Source organism: Peromyscus maniculatus, chromosome X (genome assembly GCF_049852395.1).
Source record: "Peromyscus maniculatus bairdii isolate BWxNUB_F1_BW_parent chromosome X, HU_Pman_BW_mat_3.1, whole genome shotgun sequence".
Lineage (NCBI taxonomy): Eukaryota > Metazoa > Chordata > Mammalia > Rodentia > Cricetidae > Peromyscus > Peromyscus maniculatus.
The window spans coordinates 88,077,390-88,086,135 of record NC_134875.1 but is presented as its reverse complement, the minus strand read 5'-3'; the positions used below and the strand labels follow the sequence as shown (position 1 = coordinate 88,086,135).

Here is an 8,746-nt window from a genome sequence, read left to right as displayed (position 1 = left end):
ACCATATCTGACATTATTTGGGGACCAGGAATCCATTTTTAGGTAGTTCATGTATTGTATGAGAGAAACTTACACTATTGTTTTGCTAAGTGGAAAGTGACTCCTAATGTCTTACTGCTATACCCATAGATCAGCCTGGCTCCTCAATGCTCATTATAATAGCCTCTCCTTGCAACAACAAATACCAATTATCACAGAGACCCTCAACTACTCAATGTGTAGAAAAGAAAGTCCTGTGGCATGCACAGATGTAAATGGAATGTATATGTCACACCACTCCCCCTTAAAACTCATAGATTGTCATGAAAGCAGGGGTGACAATTTGTAAGAAGGATACGTGCTGTATAATTTCACACAAACTGTGTCCTCAGGAAACAAGAAGACAGATGCTAATATGAACTCACATCATTTATGGCAGCATGCACAAGACCTCCACAAGATAAAGTAAGACAACATCTTAGAATGGAAAGGATTGGATAGACACTGAACCTCACCAGTAGCTGTGTAACTATTGGCATTTGACAGCAGCTTTAATGGTGTGATCCCAAGAAGGTCAACCACACTCCATAGTAAATCCCATTCCTAAGAGTAGCAGGGCAACATAAACTAGGTTTGATGGAAATAGAAGAAGAAAACTCAAAGTTGATTGGTGGGGTGGTGAGGGTAAAGAAGACAGATATGGAAAGAGTAGTGGGAGGAGGTGAATATGGTTAAAATACATTGTATGAAATTCTCAAAGGATTAATTAAAAACAGTGATAGACATTTTTAAAAGCTATAATTAAAAACAGGTATGTCTCTTAGTCCATTATGGCTCCTATGAGAATAGATTATATTCATAATGTCTAATAAAAAACAAAATTTTTCTCAGTGCTGGAGGTTATAAATTCAAGACAAAGGCACTGGCAGAGAGCTTGCTTAGTAATAGTTTTTTCTGCATCATTGTGCAACCATAGAGGATAACTAGCTCTCTGAGGTCTCTGATAGCAAGCTACTAATTGTAATCCAAAAAAGACATGGATTTTAAAAACTAATAAGCAGTTTAGAAATGAATTTGAGGATTCCTAAAAAACTAAAAGTATAATACCATTTAATCTAGCTCTGTTACTCCTGGCTCTTTACACAAGAGAATCAAGTAAATATGTCATAGAGATATCTCAAACACCCATGCTTATTACAACACTATTCTAAAAAAAATGTTATGAAATTATCCTTGTAGCATCATTTGTAAATGGATGGTTTATAAAGAAAATGCAGCATATATACAAAATCGAGTGTTACTTAGACACAAAGAAGAACAAAATTAAGTTGTTTTTTCTGGAAAATGAATGGATAAGCAGCTTGTGGATGGGAGAAAACACATGTGTTTTAGTGTATTCTGGTTGCAAAATAAGATTCCCAATAGAATTTGTAGGTTGAACACCACATCTCAAGTGCCCTACCTCCTAAAGATTTTAGATGGAACACAAATATTTAAATTACACACTGTGTCAAGAAAAAGTTAAGAATGGCATATGATATTGTATTAGAAATGCTGACTCCCCACGGGAGGACTTGACTTGGAGCAGGGGGGAATGGGGGGTGGTTTGTGGGGGGAGGCTGGGTAGGACGGGAGAAGGGAGGAGAGGGGGATTGGTTGGTATGTAAAATGAATAGAAAATTTCATAATAATAAAAAAAGAAATGCTACAAATGAATTACAATAAAATACACTTTTAAAGTATAAAATAAAACACTACTAAATACAATTCTTAATACAATGATATTCTAGCCAAATGAAGTTTAATGTAAGACACCTTTCAGACATACAAATGATGAAAAAAGTTTATGATCAGAAGACTTCCTTTGTCTAGGTGTTGTAATACAGGACTTTAAATCTAGAACTCAAGCTGCAGGGGCAGGCAGATCTCTATGAGTTCAAGCCCAGCTTGGTCTATAAATGGAGTTGCAGGCCAGATATAGCTACATAGTGAGGGTTGGTCTCAAAAGAGAGAAAGAAAGAATGAAAGAAAGAAAGAAACAAACAAACAAACGAAGGAAGGAAGAAATTTAAGTTCCTTAAACAAAATAAATATAATATCAGATAAAAATATGAATCTGTAAAACAAATCAAATATAAGAATATTTGGATCTAATGGCTTATATCTCTTTATATGTAACTAAAACCTGGTCAGAAGTAAGATATTCTCTCCAGAAAAAAAGACCCAACTAGGTATAAACATATAAACACATGCATATATTTCAAGACATTCTTTACTATGTACACATATATTAATTTAGGCCAAATATTATGTTGCAGGGTTATATTGCTTGAAATTGAAAATTTTATCTACTGTAATTTGCTTTTTTTGTATGATGTTGCTTTTTCTTAGAGAACAGGGGAAGTTTATAAAGAAATAAACCGAGTGGTGGTGGCACATGCCTTTAATCCCAGCACTCAGGAGGCATTGGCAGGCAGATCTCTATGAATTTGATGCCAGCCTGGTCTACAGAGTTAGATCCAGAAAAGGCGCAAATCTACACAGAGAAACCTTGTGTCGAAAAAACAAACAAACGAACAAAAACCCATAAAAATGCACTTGAACTTCTACTTAATGATCAAAGTTTTATCTACTTATGCATAGAAAGTAAGCCAATGAAGAAAAGTATTATGTATATATTAAATTAACCATATATTGTAGTGGGTAGCTATTCCAGTTTGGATCTGGAAGTTCCAACCCCCATTGAGACTCTGGCAACTGTCACGCCTATGAGGCGGGGCCAAGGGAGGTGTCTGGAGACCCGAGACCTGGATGGGTGAGCGCTCTCTCTGTTCCTGGACCCTAGACAGTGGAGGTTGACTGAGCAGAGCTCCAGAGAACACCGCTGGACTGGGATACACCTTCCCCAGACCCCCCGCAATCTATCTATTCCTTCATTTGTAAGTCACCCACTAAATAAATCTTCCTTTTAACTACGTGGAGTGGCCTTTATAATTTCACCAATATCTGGCGCCCAAAGTGGGGCAAATTCCAAAGGCCTGGGCGGCTGCTGCCCTCAGCCTCCTCCCTAGCTGGCGGGTACCTAAACCTGCCTTCAAAGTTCCATATAACCAGGGAACGCCTACACAGTTCCATTCCCAAAAAAGAGAGCAGCTAGTCCTGTCTCAGCTCCCTAGCTTAGCCCTGAGACCAGTGAAAAACCACTGTGAGTGAGGTATCTGGCTCCTGGCTCCCAGCCATCCCGCCATCTGCCTCCAGCTGCCGCCAGCCCAGGTCGCCAGCAGGCCCTGCTTTATAACATGCCATTTACCTATGCTCTATATGTCTCTGGATTTTAGTATGTGTTTCTTGCTTGATATTGTTTGCATTGGTTGTAGTTCCATCTTATCTAGGTCATTATCCCTCATTATTCCTCGACAATATTTGATAACCATTCCTTTGTATATAGTCTTGTACTAGTTTAGAACCTTCTTTTTTTTTTTTTTTTTTTTGGTTTTTCAAGACAGGGTTTCTCTGTGTAGCTTTGTGCCTTTCCTGGGACTCACTTGGTAGCCCAGGCTGGCCTCAAACTCACAGAGATCTGCCTGGCTCTGCCTCCCGAGTGCTGGGATTAAAGGCGTGCGCCACCACCGCCTGGCAAGAACCTTCTTATTTAGACAAAAAGGGGGAGATGTAGTGGGCAACTATTCCAGCTTGAATCTGGAAGTTCCAACCCCCATTGAGACTCTGGCAACTGTCACACCTACGAGGCGGGGCCAAGGGAGGCGTCTGGAGACCCGAGACCTGGATGGGCGAGCGCTCTCTCTGTTCCTGGACCCTAGACAGTTGAGGTTAGCTCCAGAGAACACCGCTGGACTGCGATACACCTTCCCCAGACCCCCGCAATCTATCTATTCCTTCATTTGTAAGTCACCCAATAAATAAATCAATCTTCCTTTTAACTACATGGAGTGGCCTTTATAATTTCACCAATAATATATATACACACATGAAGTTAATCATTATATTACTATTTAAATATTGCTTAGAAACTAGTCTTATAATTAATATGTTCTGGATGAAATAACAGTAATATGTTAACATTTTTATTTTTGTATTTTAAGTATTATATTAGTTTACATTTTTAATAAGTAGGCAAAGTAATAATGGATTTCTACCAAAATTTTCATGTTTCTGGTGGATCACTCTCCCTTCTGTTATACTGCACTCCTGCTTTCATGTTACATGTTTTATATATTGCTTTCTCCTGATCCTCCTGCCTTAAGACATCAGTTTACCCCTTCATAGCTGGTCCTTTATCTACTTTCATGACATGAACCACACCCACACATATACATATCTAAAAATAGAAGTCTGAAATATGCTCATAACAGAAAATATGAAATATTTAGTTTTTGAACCTGAACAAATTCACTGAATGTGTGAATATGATAATTTCCATGTTCAGCCATTTCCCATTGTATATATTATATATACAATAATATATATTACATTTTCTTTGTCTATTTACTTAATGCATTTTCAAGCTATTATAAATGCTGCAATAATAAACATGACTGTACAGGTGTCTCTGTCATAAGACTTACAGTCCTTTGGTATTTACCCAGGAGTAGTATAGATGGGTCATATGGTAATTCTATTTTAGTTTATTTCGATATTTGCTTCACTAATAAACAGGAACACCAGAGTGAATAAGTCTGCTTCTTTCCTCCTATCTATGCCATGAAATGTTGTCATTTATTTTCTTGATGATAGCCATTCTGAAAGAAGTGATATAGAATCTCAAACTAGTTCAAATTTGCATTTTCTTGATGGATAAAGATGTTGGATACTTCGAAAGTACTTTTTCTGGCCACTTCTGTTTCTTTTAAGAATTCTCTGTTTATTTTATTATTGCATCTCTTAAAAGACAGTTTTGTGGGTATTTTGTGCTTAATTGTTGTGGTTTGTTTTGTACTCTAGATTGCAAGCTCCATTTGAAGTCTAAATGGCAAAGATTTTTCTCTCATTCTGCAGGTTGTCTCTTCACTCTGATGACAGTTTGCTTTGCTCTCCAGAAGGACTTTTGTATTCATTTCCAGAAAATTCCTGTCTATCAATATCTTGAATTACTTTCCAATGTTTTTCGAGTCTCGTATCTGTAATTAACGTTTTATATTAAGGTCATCAATCTATTTTTTAATTGATAATGAAAAATATAATCAAAGTCCAAACTTCTCCATTTAGATTCTCTATCCAGTTTCCCTCCTACTTTTTATTGAAAATCTGTCTTTTTTCTATTGTAAGTTTTTGACACTTTAAATAATACAGATGCAAAAAGCTTCATATTTTATAATGCCATTAATGTGAACATTCTTTTTATGTAAAATTGTATAGACACAAAATGGGTATTTGTCAAGGTTATAAGCAGGGTGACCTGAAAATAACTGCTAATCAGTATATAATTTGTTATAGTAGTTAAAATATTATCATTTCTATTGCATAAAGTCATTGTGTTGCATATTAATTATGTTTTAAAACTTAATGAATGTGCTAAAAATACACTGAACTGCACTCTCAAAGAAGAATTTTATTATGTCAATTTTATGTGAGTATTTACAAGGAAAATTTCAATACATCTTCATGCATAAATCAGCCAAAAGATTCTTTAAAAAATTACAAAAATAAAAGGGATCTGTATTAACAAAAAACATATTTGTTTATTTTAACAAAATTAAACAAAAGATAAAATAAAAACCATTATGTTGATGTTGGACAAAACAAACCATTAGGAGGAAAAGAGTCCCAAAAGAAAGCACACGACATAGAGGCCCACTCATTAACACATTCAGGAGTCCCATAAAAGTACTAAACTAAGTTGGTTACCTTGGAAAGTTTGTGGGGTGCTACTGTGTGGACATCTGAGGTCCCATCAGGGATGCCTGTGGAAGGATCTTAAAAATTATACAGAATTTCAAGATGAGTGATATTTCTGAAGTGATTCAAAATTTTGAAGATATTACAAGCAGAATCAAACAAGATGACAAAGAGCACCAGGAATACTTTAAATGTCCTCCTGAACCCCCTCCAGTTGTTGAGGAATGGAATAGCAGACCTTGTAGTAACCAAAGAAATAGAGGCAACTGGCTACAAGATAACAGACAGTTTAGAGGTAGTGATAACAGATAAGGATGGCCAAGTGACAATCAATCAAATCAGTGGCATTGATGGTCATAGGGTAACAAACCCACACCAGAGACAAGCCTTACGATCAACAATACACACAATATGGTCACAGCCAGCAGCTTCCACATGGTTAATACTGACAGAAATGTTATGTCTTTGAACAAAAGACCATTTATTTTGATAACTTGTTAAACGATCAATAGAAAAGATCAATAAAAAATTGATCTTGCTAGAAACGTGATGATTGATGGTAATAAAGTGGATTATATTGTTTGGCTTAATCTTAAATACTGTGTTTTAAGATTTAATACTGTTTTGAGTTTCATCTGTTTTCCTTATTTGGCCTCTAGGAGTTCTGTCTTTAATACAGAAAGAAAAATGTTTAAATAAGAAATGCTGTCTTTTACTTTATAGAAGAGTAATATGTTCAGATATATTCATGTTGGACGTTTCAGAGAGTGAGTACAGTCAGTTTGTGAAAGCATCTATGATTACTTATGGTGTATTATACACAATAGAGGCAGTTGAAAGGTAAACAATTATATTTCCTTTGAGTCTGTCATGTGATTAGGGTATTCTGTAGTTCATATAAATATGAGTCAGCTCCAGAATCAATCAGGTCTCTATGTGGAAGGTCTTCTTTTCAACACAACCTCCTGAAATGGTGGGATTGTAGCACTCAGCATTTTATATATTCCAAGGATTTTTGCAAACTTGCAACAGGGAAGAAATGGATTGCTCTATAAACACAATACTTGTGTAAATATTGTTACATTTTGACTATTTTGGTATTTAACGTGTATTGATTTTACAAGGTTATTTTCATTTTCAAATGCTTACCTTTGATGATGCTTCTTGTTTTTGTTTTTGTTTTTGTTTTTTCGAGACAGGGTTTCTTTGTGTAGCTTTGTGCCTTTCCTGGAACTCACTTGGTAGACCAGGCTGGCCTCGAACTCACAGAGATCCGCCTGCCTCTGCCTCCCGAGTGCTGGGATTAAAGGCGTGCGCCACCACCGCCCGGCTGATGATGCTTCTTACTACTACAGTGAGACTGTCACTTCTTTCAGAACAATCATTCTTGAAATATTTTTATGATTATAATAGATTTATTCAAGTAAAAAATTTTAAAGACTTATTCAATGTATTGTACAAAGTTGTGAAAAAATAAAAATTGCATAAAATGTATGCAACTTTACTCTTTAAAAAGTACTAAATTGAATGCTATAGTATGTATGCAGAGGACCTGCTCTAGACCTATGTAAGCCCTGTGCATGCTGCTTTGGTCTCTGAATTCATATGAGATTTGCTCAGTTGTTTAAGAAGGCCTTGTTCTCCTGTTGTTCTCTGCTGCCTCTGCCTCCCCCAATCCTTCTACTTCCTCTTCCATGGGATTCTCTGAGCTCTGACAGGAGGGATTTGATGGAGATATCCCATCCATCTAGAGCTATGTGATCCAATCTCTCTCTGTCTCTGTATCTGTCTCTATGTCTCTGTCTCTCTCTCTGTCTCTCTGTCTCTCTCTCTCTCTGCAATATCTGGCTGTGGGTCTCTGTATTTGTTCCCATCTGCTGTTGGCAGAAGCCTTGCTGATGATAGTTGAATAAGGCACTGCTCTGTGAGTTTAGCGTCTATTATTAAGAATCATTTTTCTTGTTACATTTTTTTTAAAGACCAGTAGTATTTGGTTTTACCCTGGGTCTCTGGCTTATCTAGTCTCTGGTTCTTGGTTACTAAAGCAGTGTCAGGTATGAGTTCCATCTCAAGGAGCAGACCTTATACCAAATCAGACATTTGGTTGGCTACTCCCACAAAGATTGTGGCACCATTACCCTAGCATATTTCACAGGCAGGACAGATTGTAGATGAACAGTTCTTTGTTTGGGCTGGTGTTTATATTTCTCTTTTGGTAGCCTACAGAGTACCTTGTCAAAAACATTAGAACATTAGGGTCACAGTTCTATGTAGGCACCAGCTTGCCCTCTCCCTGTGGGTGTAGTCTTCAGCAATGGGGCCTGCTGTAGATTATGTGGGTGTAGTCTTCAGCAATGGGGCCTGCTGTAGATTATGTTTATTGTTAATAATAAAGCTGATTGGCCAATAGCTGGGCAGGAAGAGGTTGAGCACAAGAGCCAGACTAGGAGAATCTGGGAAGAAGAAGGGCAGAGTCAGGGAGTTGCCAGCTAGCCACAGAGGAAGCAGGTTATATAGAAAATGAGGTAACAAGCCTTGAACTATGTGGCAAAGCATAGATAAGAAATATGGGTTAATTTAAATGTAAGAGCTAGCTAGTAATAAGCCTGAGCCATCAGCCAAGCATTTATAATTAATATAAGCCTCTGAGTGATAATTTGGAAAGTAACTATGGAAAAAAAGAGAAAAGCATCTGTTTATATATGGCCCTTCAAAGTGCCACCCGTACATTCATATAAAGCCTGAGAAAGCTTAAAGAAAGGGATTCTAAAGCACATAAATGGAGCAAAACAGCTTCTTATTTGTGTCTCTCATACAGGCTGTGTTATAGGAATGCCATGGCATGCAGGCTTAAGCTACAGCTTGGCAGGTTCCTGGAGTCTCACATGAGCCATGGTATAAGCACATGCTG

General features: G+C 37.1%; 1 pseudogene; it reads left to right on the top strand.

Annotated features, from left to right (window-relative positions):
* Positions 1–5,937: 5,937 nt before the first annotated feature.
* Positions 5,938–6,278, top strand: LOC107401701 (RNA guanine-N7 methyltransferase activating subunit pseudogene; annotated as a pseudogene).
* Positions 6,279–8,746: the final 2,468 nt, after the last annotated feature.